The sequence below is a fragment of the Lepus europaeus genome, chromosome 9 (genome assembly GCF_033115175.1).
Source record: "Lepus europaeus isolate LE1 chromosome 9, mLepTim1.pri, whole genome shotgun sequence".
In the NCBI taxonomy this organism is placed as follows: domain Eukaryota; kingdom Metazoa; phylum Chordata; class Mammalia; order Lagomorpha; family Leporidae; genus Lepus; species Lepus europaeus.
The window spans coordinates 12,557,373-12,569,629 of NC_084835.1; the positions used below are offsets into that span (position 1 = coordinate 12,557,373).

A 12,257-nucleotide genomic window follows, 5' to 3' on the forward strand; every position below is an offset into this window, starting at 1 on the left:
AGGTTAAAATATCTTTCTCTTTTTTCAGGGCATATGGGTCTGAGGAACTGGCATGATGGTGCAGTGAGTTAAGCTGGGATTGCAATGCTGCACTGGCATCCTTGTTTGAGTCCTAGCTGCTCTACTTCTGTCTTTTTGTTTAAATATTTATTTTATTTATTTTAAAGACAATTACAGAGAGAGGCAGAGCGAGAAAGAGAGAGAGAGAGAGAGAGAGAGAGAGAGAGACAGACCTCTATTCCGCTGGTTCACTCCCCAAATAACTGCAATGGCCAGAGCTGAGCTGATCCAAAGTCAGGAGTCAGAAGCCTCCTCCAGGTCTCTCACGTAGGTGCAGGAGCCCAAGGACTTGAGCCATCTTCCACTGCCTTCCCAGGCTACAGCAGAGAGTTGGATCAGAAGAGGAGCAGCCGGGACATGAACCTGCGCCCATATGGGATGCTGGCGCTGCAGGCTGGGGTTTTAACCCGCTGTGCCACATTGCTGGTCCCTGCTCTACTTATTCAGCTTCCTGCTAGTGCACCTGGTAAGGCAGCAGATGATGGCCCCTCTCACCAATCTAGGAGACCCAGATGAAGCTCCTGGCTTCTGGCTTTGGCCTGGCCCAGCCCTGGCTATTGTGGTCACTTGGGGAGTGAACAAACAGACTGAAGATATCTCTCTCTCTCCCTCTCTAATTGCAATAAATAAATAAAACCTTTTTTTAAGTATATGAGTTTGAGTCCAGTTTCTTTCTAATGCCAATAGTGGGAGGTGGCAGGTGACACCTCAAGTAATTGCATCCTTGGCACTCACATGTGAGACTGGGACTGAATTCCAGGCTTCAGGCTTCAGGCTTCAACCTTGGCCCAGCTTTGGCTTTGGGAGGCATTTGATGAGGAGCTAGCAGATAGGAGCGCTCTCTCTCTCTCTCTCTCTCTCTCTCTCTCTCTCAATGTCTGTTTCTCATTCTGTCTCTTAAATTTAAAAATTATAATAAAAAGGAGTATATTTAAGTGTTTGCTGTCTTCACATTGTGCAATGAGCTCAAGGACTTCTCAGCTTGCAAGTGAAACTCTGTACTCATGAACTTCCTAGTTCTCCTCCCCAACTCCTGACAACCACCATCCCACTTTCTGCGTCTATGAATTTGACCATTTTAGATACCTCACATAAATAAAATCATACAGGATTTTTTATGAGTGACTTACTTCACTTGGCATGATATCCTCGGGGTGTATCATTCACATTGTAGTATGTGACAAGATTTTCTCGTTCTCCTGTGTGTACACATTTATACCACATTTTGCTGATGCATTTACTCATTGATGGACAGTTGGGTGGCTTCCACATTTTCTCTATTGTGAATAATTCTATTGTGAACATGAGTGTACAAATACCTCCCTGAAATACTGCTTTCCATACTTTTGAGCACACACCCCGACGAGGCACTGTTGCATCATCTCACAGCTCTATGCCTAATTTTTCAAGGAGCCATCACACTGTTTTCCATAGCAGCTGCACCCATTTTACATCCTCACTGACGGTGTATGATAGTTTCAGAGTTTCAGTTTCCACACATTCTTTTTTTTTTTTTTTTTTTTTTTGACAGGCAGAGTTAGACAGTGAGAGAGAGACAGAGAGAAAGGTCTTCTTTCCATTGGTTCACCCCCTAAATGGCCGCTGCGGCCGGCGCGGTGTGTCGATACAAAGCCAGGAGCCAGTTGCTTTCTCCCGGTCTCCCATGCGGGTGCAGGGCCCAAGCACTTGGGCCATCCTCCACTGCCTTCCCAGGCCACAGCAGAGAGCTGGACTGGAAGAGGGGCAACCGGGACAGAATCTGGTGCCCCAACAGGGACTAGAACCCGGGGTGCTGGCGCCGCAGGTGGAGGATTAGCCTAGTGAGCCACAGTGCCAGCCTTTGCCTAGAAGTTAATAGGCCCACATCCCATATCAGAGTGCTTAGGTTAGATACTTGCCTAGTTGTGTTTTTTTTGTTTTGTTTTGTTTTTAAGATTTTATTTATTTATTTAAGAGGTACAGTTACAGACAGTGAGAGGGAGAGACAGAGAGAAAGGTCTTCTTTCCATTGGTTTACTCCCCAAATGGCCATAATAGCCAGAACTGCACCAATCTGAAGCCAGGAGCCAGGAGCTTCTTCCCGGTCTCCCATGTGGGTCCAGAGGCCCAAGCACTTGGGCCATCCTCCACTGCCTTCCCAGGCCACAGCAGAGAGCTGGACTGGAAGAGGGGCAACCGGGACAGAATCTGGTGCCCCAACAGGGACTAGAACCCGGGGTGCTGGCGCCGCAGGTGGAGGATTAGCCTAGTGAGCCACAGTGCCAGCCTTTGCCTAGAAGTTAATAGGCCCACATCCCATATCAGAGTGCTTAGGTTAGATACTTGCCTAGTTGTGTTTTTTTTGTTTTGTTTTGTTTTTAAGATTTTATTTATTTATTTAAGAGGTACAGTTACAGACAGTGAGAGGGAGAGACAGAGAGAAAGGTCTTCTTTCCATTGGTTTACTCCCCAAATGGCCATAATAGCCAGAACTGCACCAATCTGAAGCCAGGAGCCAGGAGCTTCTTCCCGGTCTCCCATGTGGGTCCAGAGGCCCAAGGACTTGGGTCATCTTCTACTGCTTTCCCAGGCCACAGCAGAGAGATGGATTGAAAGAGGAGCAGCTGGGACTAGAATTGGCACCCATATGGGAAGCCAGTGCCACAGGCAGAGGATTAACCTACTGTGCCACGGCACCGGCCCTACCTAATTCTAATACTCCAATTCCAGCTTCCTGTTAATGTGGACCCTGGGAGGGGCTGGAAAGGCAATGGAAGATGACCCAAGTGTTTGGGTCCCTGCAACCCATGTGAGATACCTGGATGAGGCACCTGGATCCTTGCTTCGGCCTGGCTCAGCCCCAACCATTGCAGCCATCTGGGGAATGAACCAGCAGACAACAGATTCTCTTTGTCTCTCTCTCTCTCTCTCCCCCTCACTCCCTCATCCCCTCCCTCAAACTCTGACTTTTAAATAAATAAATCTTTAAAAATAATGTAGACCCTGGGAGGCAACAGTGATAGCTCAAAAGGTTGGGTTTCTGCTACCCACATGGGAGGACTTAGATTGGCTCCCAGCTTTGACTCAGCCCAGTCATGGCTCTTGTGGGCATTTTAGCAGTGAACCAACCAGTAGATGAGAACTCTAACTCTCTCTCCTTCTCTCTCTTCTCCTTTCTATATATCTCTCAAAGTTTTTTTAAAAAAATTAGGTGTCAGCTTTGTGGCACAGTGGGTTAAGTTGGTCAGCATCGTGGCACAGTAGGTTAAGCTGCTGACTGTGACAGTGGCATCCCATATGATCACCGGGTTAAGTCCCAGCTGCACCACTTCCTATTCAGCTCCCTGCTAACACACCTGGAAAAGCAGCAGAAGATGGCCCAAGTACATGACTCTCTCACCCACATGGGAGACCCAGATGGACTTGCAGGCTCCTGGCTCCAACTTGGCCCAGCTGCAGCCATTGCAGCCATTTGGGGAGTAAACCAGTGGATGGACAATCTCTCTCTCTGTAATTCTGCTTTTCAAACAAATACAATGAATTAAAAAAAAAATTTAAACCCAGTTAAAAAAAAACCTACAAAATTCATCAGTTAAACATGTGTGCAGGTGTATCTGTTTTCAAAAGGCAAGGAGTCAATGATCTAGAAATCGAAGATGTAGGATTTCCTCTGGAAGAGGGAAGCCAGGAAGCACAGAGGAGGAGCTCCAGCTATTGGTAACAATCACAATCTGTATTTGAAAGGTGAATTCATGGGTGTTCATGGAAATAATATTCTCTAACACTTACACATATATGACATATAGTATTCTTTGGAATGCATAAAATATAAACATGTACTAAAAGAAAAAAACAATGGATGATTTTCTACTTTTTACTTTAATAAATTATCTGGGGAAAAATGAAATAAATTATCTAAGAAATGCTTCTTGCTAAATTCATTTATGAACAACTATATGCATCTATTTAGACAAAATGATTTTTAAAAAAAGTATATTTTATTTCAGAGGTTGACTGGATCCCTGCTCATCTCAAAACCATGCAGCCAGGTCAAACCTTCCGGAAGGTGACTTCACCCTGAGCTTTTCTCTGAGTTGATGGCGTGAGTTCAACACAAAACTATTTTGGAAACCTAGGAACTTAAGTTTGAACCCCAGTTCTGTCATCAGTAATTGCCCTTCAGCAATACACATGACCTCTCTGAGACTCAGTTTTCCTGACACTAAAAGCATAGTGATATTTTCTTTGAATTTTTGTTGGGTGGGTTAAGAATAATGTACATGAAATGTCTGTTTCCTGGTGAGTCCTACATAAATTCCAGCACTTGTATCCTGATCTGCTGCCCCAATAGCACTCACATCTTTTTTTTTTTTTTTTTTTGACAGGCAGAGTGGACAGTGAAAGAGAGAAAGGTCTTCCTTTTTTGCCGTCGGTTAACCCTCCAATGGCCGCCACGCTGGCACGCCACGCTGATCTGAAGCCAGGAGCCAGGTGCTTCTCCTGGTCTCCCATGCAGGTATAGGGCCCAAGAACTTAGGCCATCCTCCACTGCCTTCCCGGGCCATAGCAGAGAGCTGGACTAGAAGAGGGGCAACCGGGATAGAATCCGGCACCCCGACCGGGACTAGAACCCGGTGTGCCAGTACCACAGGTGGAGGATTAACCTATTGAGCCGCGGCACCGGCCAATGCTCACACCTTGTTACAACGTAGTTTATGTTTACAAAGGATGGGGGAATTATAATATATTCATTATCCCATCTTAATAAAGTTGATTTATTAATAATAATTTACACATATAGAGTACTTGCTATGCCTTTTTGAAAAAAGAAAAAAGATTTATTTGTTTGAAAGGCAGAGTTAGAGAGAGAGAGAGAGGGAGAGACAGAGATCTTCCATCCCCTGGTTTACTCCCTAAATGGTCACAATGGGAAAAGCTGGGCCAGGCCAAAGCCAGGAGCCAGGAGCTTCTTTTGGGTCTCCTACATAGGTGCAGAGACCCAAGCACTTGAGCCATCTTCCACTGCTGTCCCAGGCACATTAGCAGGGAGCTGGATCACAAGTGGAGCAGCTGGGACATGAACTGGCATCCACATGGGATGCCAGCACTGGGGTGGCAGCTTTACCCACTATGTCACAGCACCACAATGATGGCCCCTGCTATGTTTTTTTTAATTAATTAATTAATTAATTTTTGACAGGCAGAGTAGACAGTGAGAGAGAGAGACAGAGAGAAAGGTCTTCCTTTGCTGTTGGTTCACCCTCCAATGGCCGCCACGGCTGGCATGCTGCGGCCAGCGCACCGCGCTGATCGGATGGCAGGAGCCAGGTACTTATCCTGGTCTTCCATGGGGTGCAGGGCCCAAGGACTTGGGCCATCCTCCACTGCACTCCCTGGCCACAGAAGAGAGCTGGCCTGGAAGAGGGGCAACCGGGACAGAATCCGGTGCCCCGACCAGGACTAGAATCTGGTGTGCCGGCGCCACAAGGCAGAGGATTAGCCTGTAAAGCCAGGGCTCCAGCCCCCTGCTATGTTTTAAAAACATTATGTGGCCAGTGCCGCGGCTCAATAGGCTAATATTCCGCCTGCGGCGCCAGCACCCCAGGTTCTAGTCCCGGTCGGGGCGCCGGATTCTGTCCTGGTTGCCCCTCTTCCAGGCCAGCTCTCTGCTGTGGCCCAGGAAGGCAGTGGAGGATTTCCCAAGTCCTTGGGCCCTGCACCCACATGGGAGACCAGAAGCACCTGGCTCCTGGCTTCAGATCAGTGTGGTGCGCCAGCCACAGTGCGCCGGCCGCAGCGGCCATTGGAGGGTGAACCAACGGTAAAGAAAGACCTTACTCTCTGTCTCTCTTACTGTCCACTCTGCCTGTCAAAAAAAAATTGTGTAATAGAAATGCTGAATTAATGAATGGTTTCAAACATGGATGTGAGCCGAGAAGAAATGGGTGACTATCAAAACAGCAGAACTCACGATACAGGAGCTGCTCTTAAAGTTAGGCTGGACCTGCTTCTTCCTGTTATATGCAGGGATGTTCAGGTTAGGCTTACAGACTTTGAAACTGTCTGGGTCATTCTGGTGGACAACCAGAATTTCCAGCCTCTTCCTGCCCTGACTTCGCAGTAACAAATGAAAAGAGAGAATTGGTGCCACCTGGAGGGCAGAGAGGGCATTGTTAAAAAAATCTTAGTTATTTTTAGTTGGAGAAGGGACTGGGATTGTGTCATAAAAATAATCCCAATCATTTAAAAATTAAATTTTTTGTTTTTTAGTTTTTATTAATATAGACAGAACAAAATTCATGTATTTCTTAGATAAAACTCTCAAGATAAAATTAAATTTTTATTGAAATAGTTGAAAACTCACGTGTGTAAGAAATAACAGAGTTCTTTTGCATCCATTGCCTAATTTCCCCCAACAGTACACACTGCAAAACTATAGTACACAGTGCAACAAAACAGAATCAAGAGTTCAGAAATATACATTTATTGTCAATGAATTTTCAGCAAGGGTGCCACAGAATTCAATAAGGGAAAGAAAAGTGTTTAGCACAGTGTGCTGGGAAAATTAGCATTCACAAACAAAAGAGTAAAGCTGGACTGTGACCTCATACCATATACAAAAACCAACTCAAAATGGATCAAAGATTTAAATCTAACAAGAAAAAATATAAAACTCTTTGAAAAGGGGGGGAGCCATTGTAATCCATAAGCTGTACTTTGGAAATTTATATTCATTAAATGAAAGTTTAAAAAAATTGGGACATAAAGAAAAAACTCTTTGAAAAAAGTAGGGGCAAATCTTTATGACCTCAGTTCAAGCAATGATATCTTAGACATGAAACCAAAAGCCCAAGCAAGAAAAGCGGAAAAAATGAACTTTATCAAAAGTAAAAACTTTTGTGTTTGAAAAGACTCTATCAAGAAAGAAAAAAGACAATTCACAAAGCAGGAGAAAATATTTATAAATTATTGTATCCAATAAGGGTCTAATATATAGAAGATATAAAGAAGTCTTACAACTTGAAAATGGGCAAAGGAGTTGAATAAACATTTTATCATAGAAGATATGCAAGTGGCCATTAAACACATGAAAAGATCTTCAACACCAGTAACCATCACAGAATTGTACATCAAAGCCTCTTCATACCCACTAGGATGCCTACAATCAAAAAAGACACTAACTGGCTGGCGCTGCGGCTCACTTGGTTAGTCCTCCGCCTGCGGTGCCAGCACCCCGGGTTCTAGTCTCAGCTGGGGCACCAGATTCTGTCCTGGTTGCTCCTCTTCCAGTCCAGCTCTCTGCTATGGCCCGGGAAGGCAGTGGAGGATGGCCCAAGTGCTTGGGCCCTGCACCCACATAGGGAGACTAGGAAGAAGCACCTGGCTCCTGGCTTCGGATCAGTGCAGCACGCCAGCCATAGTGGCCATTTGGGGGGTGAACCAATGGAAGGAAGACCTTTCTCTCTGTCTCTCCCTCCCTCTCTCTCTTTCTCTCTCACTGTCTAACTGTGCCTGTCAAAAAAAAAAAAAGACACAGTGTTGGCCAGGATGTGGAGAAATCGGGACCCTCACTTATTACTGTGGGAAAGTAAGTGGAGCACTTGCTTTGGCAAAAGTTAGGCAGTTCTCAAAAAGTTCAACGTAGTTGCCATATTACCTAGCAAGTCCACTTTGCTATACCCAAGGAAAAGGAAAACATGTATCTGCACAAAAACTTGGCACATGCATGTTCACAGCAGCACCATTCACAAGAGCCATAAAGTAGAAACAAGTCAAATGATTGTCAGCTGAGCAACAAACAAAATGTGGAGTAGCCATCATGATGAATTACTGATTGATGCTGCTACATGGCTGGATCTTGGAAACACATAGGTAAAGGAAAGAAGCCATATACAGAACAAGCTGCGTATTATTATGTTATTTATGTTAAATATCCAGAATATGAAAATATAGGCACAGAAAGTAGATTATTGGTGGCCAGTGGCTGGTGCACTAGGCCAAATGTGCACCCTTTAACTGCACACTTTAAAAAGGTGAGGGGTGAGCTTTTGGCTCAGAAGTTAACAAACCACTTGTTGGGCCACTGTTGTGTTAAACCACCACCTACAATGCGAGCAATTCATACAGGCACTGGTTCAAGTCCCAGTTGCTCCATTTCCCATTCAGCTTCCTGCCAGTGTACCTGGGAAGGCAGCAGAAGATGGCCCAAGTGTTTGGGCCCCTGCCACCCATGCAGGAGACCTGGATGGAGTTGCATGCTCCTGGTTTCAGCCTGGTCCAGCTCTGGCTGTTGAGGCCATCTGGGGAGTGAACCAGCAGACGGAAGACCTCACTCTCTTTCTCCCTGTCTCTCCCTCTCTGTAACTCTGCCTTTCACAAAAATAAATAAGTAAGTAAATAAATAAATATTTTTTAGAAAGAAACCTCTTGGAATTCCTGAATCTCTTATGTGCCTGGGTTCAAGTACTTGGGTCCCTGACACCAGTGTGGGAGACTGGTTTGAGTTCTGGGCTCATGGCTTTGGTCTGGCCCAGCCCCAGCTGCTGTGGGCATTTAGGGAATGAACCAGCAGATGAATAGCATTCTTTATCTCTCTCTCTCTCTCTTTTTTTCTTCGTTGTTTTTTTTTTGTAATGATCTTACTTCATTATTATCGTGGTTTAAATTTTTTTTTCAATTTATTTAAAAGGTAGAGTTAGAAAGATAGAGGGAAGATAAAAAGAGAGAAAGAGATCTTCCTTACGCTGGTTCACTCCCTAAATGGCTGCAACAGCCAGGGCTGTGCCAGGCAGAAGCCTGGAGCCCAGAGCTTTTCCAGGTTTCCCAGATGGGTGCAGGAGCTCAAGCCCTTGCGCCATCCTCCACTGTTTTCTTTTCTAGGCACATTAGTAGTGAGCTGGATCAGAAATGGAGCAGCTGAGACTCGAACTGGTTCCCATATGGTATGGCAGCAATGCAAACAGTGGCTTTACCCACTACACCACAACGGTGGTCCTCTGTCTTTTCAAATAAAATGAAAAATATTTTTAAATTTTAAAAAGTGAATTTTTGGGGCTGGTGTTGTAGTAAGCTGCTGCCTGAAATGGCAGAGACCCACATTAGCTCAGGTTCATGTGCCAGCTGCTCTACTTAAGATCCAATTCCCTACTAATGTGCATGGGAAGGCAGTGGAAGATAACCAAATGCTTGGGCACCTGCTACCCACAAGGGAGATCTGGATGAAGTTCCTGGCTCCTAGCTGCAGACTGGTCCAGACCCAACCATTATGGCCAATTGAGGAGTGAACCAGTAGATGGACAACTCTCTCTCTTTTTCCCTCCCTCTCTCTAACTGTGCCTCTCCAACAAATAAATAAATCTTTATTTTTTAAAACATGAATTTTGCCGGCACTGTGGCATAGCAAGCTGTCTGCAGTGCCTGCATCCCATGTGGGCACAAGTTCGAGACATGGCTGGTTTGAGACTTCTGATTCAGCTCTCTACTATGGCCTGGGAAAGCAGTAGAGGATGGCTCAGGTGGTTGGGCCCCTGCATGCATGTGAGGGACCCAGAAGAAGCTCCTGGCTCCTGGCTTTGGATTGGCACAGCTCAGGCCATTGAGGCCATTTGGGGAGTGAACCAGCAGATGGAAGAGCTTTCTCTCTCTCTGCCTCCCTGTGACGCTGTCTTTCAAATAAATAAACCTTCTTTTTAAAAAGGTGAATTTCAGGGTATGTGACTTATATTTCAATTTTTAAAAACTAATAGAGTCAATTTTAAAATATCATAACCAAGGGCCAATGTTGTAGCCGCAACAGGTTATACCACTACTTGCAACATAAGCATCCCATATTGGAATGACAGTTCAAGTCCCAGTTGCTCTGCTTCCAACCCAGCTCCTTGCACCTGGGAGGATGACACAAATATTTCGGTCCCTGCCACCCATGTAGGAGATCCAAATGGAGTTCCTGATTCCTGGCTTTAGCTTGGCTCAACGCTGCCCATGGTAGCCATTAGGAAAGTGAACCAGTGGATAGATCTCTCTCTTCCCTCCAGGTCTCTGTCACTCTGCCTTTAAATTAATCAATCTTCTAAAAATATTAAATATCAAAATCAGGATATTGAGATTAATATAATCTACCAATCTTATTTGGATTTGCCTACACTTTCAGTACTGTTTCTTAGCAATTATCAAGGAGAATTGTATATTACATTTAAAAATAATAAAGAGGTAGCACTGTGGCACAGCAGGTTAAGCAACGCTGCCATCCCATATGGGTGCCTGTTGGAATCCCGGTTGCTCCTCTTCTGATGCAGGATCTGTTAAAGTGTCTGGGAAAGCAGTGGAAGATGGCCCAAGTATCTGGACTCCTGCCATCCATATGGGAGACCTGGATGGAATTTCAGGCTCCCTTTGGCCTAGACCAGCTCTGGCTGTTGCAGCCATTGAGGGAGTCAATCAGTGGCTAGAAGATCTCTCTCTGTCTCTGTCTCTCTCTCTCTCTGTCTCTCCCTCTCTCTTCCTTTTCTTTTCTTTTCTTTTTTTTTTTAAGATTTATTTTTATTTATTTGAGAGGCAGAGTTCAGAGAGAGGTAGAGACAGAGATAGAGGTCTTCCTTCCACTGGTTTAATCTCTAAATGGCCACAATGGCCAGAGTTGGGCCATCCGAAGCCAGGAGCCAGGGGCTTCTTGCAGGTCTCAACGTGGGTGCACAGGCCCACTTTGCTTCCCGAGGCCATTTGCAGGTAGCTGGATCAGAAGTGGAGCAACTGCGACTGGAACCGGCACCCACATGGGATGCCAGCACTGCAGGCAGAGGCTTAACCTATTAGGCCACAACGCCGGCCCTGCCCCCAATTTCAAGGAAAAATAAGCCTTTAAAAATGATAATAATAATAAAAAATCCTACAATTATATAAGCACTTACTTAGCACTAAATCCACAATCCATAATTCTTATTCTCAGAAAGGCATTACAAAAATTGTCATTAGTATATAGCTTTATAAAATTAATATGATAGCATAAAGTGGTACTTTAAACCCAACACAATTCATCCACATTTCATCATCTTAACACAAAAATGTCAATCTCTGGGGTTCTTTTTTTTTAAACCATCAAGCATTGTTATTTCATTTTAATTTTGAACACTTTTGCACCTTACTCTTCTCTTTTAATATTTTAATTATTACAAGAAATCTGAACACTGCCTCCCACGCTATCAGAATGATCCCTTTTAAAGGGTGCAGAATATTTCCTCAATCAGTCCTGCTGGTTGCTCTCACTGCAAACTGCGGCAGCAGGCAACTTTTCTTCCTTCTCTGGGGCGAGTGCCTCCGGATCAGGGGCTGGGGTTACTGGTTAAAGATCTGGGTCGTCTTGTTAGCTCTGCACAATTTCACCCTGGCTCAAGATCTGCTCGCCCCTAACCCCAGCCTCTGCAAAGCTGGACCCTAAGGACCCTGCTGTCTCTCGGCCTCGCCCCTGCTTGGCTGTCACTCTCACCTCCTCCACCTGCTCCGCCCCACCCCACACTCCGAGGACCCCAACTCCCCGCGGTGCGAATGCAGTTTGCTCCCCGGGCGCGCGGGGCGCTTACCTCAGCCTCCCGGCGTCCGGCGTAGGTCGTGGTGGCTGAGGTGTCGTTTCCCCTTCCCGTCCCCTGTCACCCCGGTACTGGGGTGGGGGTGGGGGGGCACATCGAGCCGGGGAACACCCAAAGGAGCCAAAAAGCAACCCTGGAGTTCCATGCTGACCCCTGACTTTAAGTTCGAGCCCTGAAAGCGCATCAAGCGCACACCAGTTTGCACCGGGAGCGGACGTGACGGGGAGAGAGGGGCGGGTAGGAGTCCCAGCTGCAAAGCCGGGCCCCGTTCAATCATTCCACAGGGGCTTAGCAACTACCGTGCGCCGGCCTTCGCCGCTGCAGTGAATAAAATCAGAGGGTGCGGGACGGTGGTGCCGGCTGCGCAGGGCACTCGGGCAAGGGAAGGGGACCGACGTGAGGGGCGGCCCGGAGGCCTCCGCGGGGACCACAGTAACAACGGTTGTCAGTCACTGCGGGCCTGCGTGCTACGGACCTCACATTTAACGCACTCGGGCAGGGACTGCTCCGCCAACTCCCGTCGCACAAAGGAGGAAGGTGTGAGGCGCAGAGCCGTCGCGCCGGCGGGTCTCGGTCAAAGCCGGCCCGCCCCCCGCCCCGGCCCACTCCGCCCCGGCCGGGATAGGGTTAACGCCG

General features: G+C 46.4%; 1 long non-coding RNA gene across 1 annotated transcript in view; it reads right to left on the reverse strand.

Annotated features, from left to right (window-relative positions):
- The window catches only part of LOC133766429 (uncharacterized), a 37,395-nt gene extending 25,178 nt beyond the window's left edge, over positions 1-12,217 (reverse strand). The window contains exon 1 of the long non-coding RNA XR_009866708.1: positions 11,616-12,217. This is a non-coding gene — a long non-coding RNA (uncharacterized LOC133766429). The remainder of the gene's footprint in view (positions 1-11,615) is intronic.
- Positions 12,218-12,257: the final 40 nt, after the last annotated feature.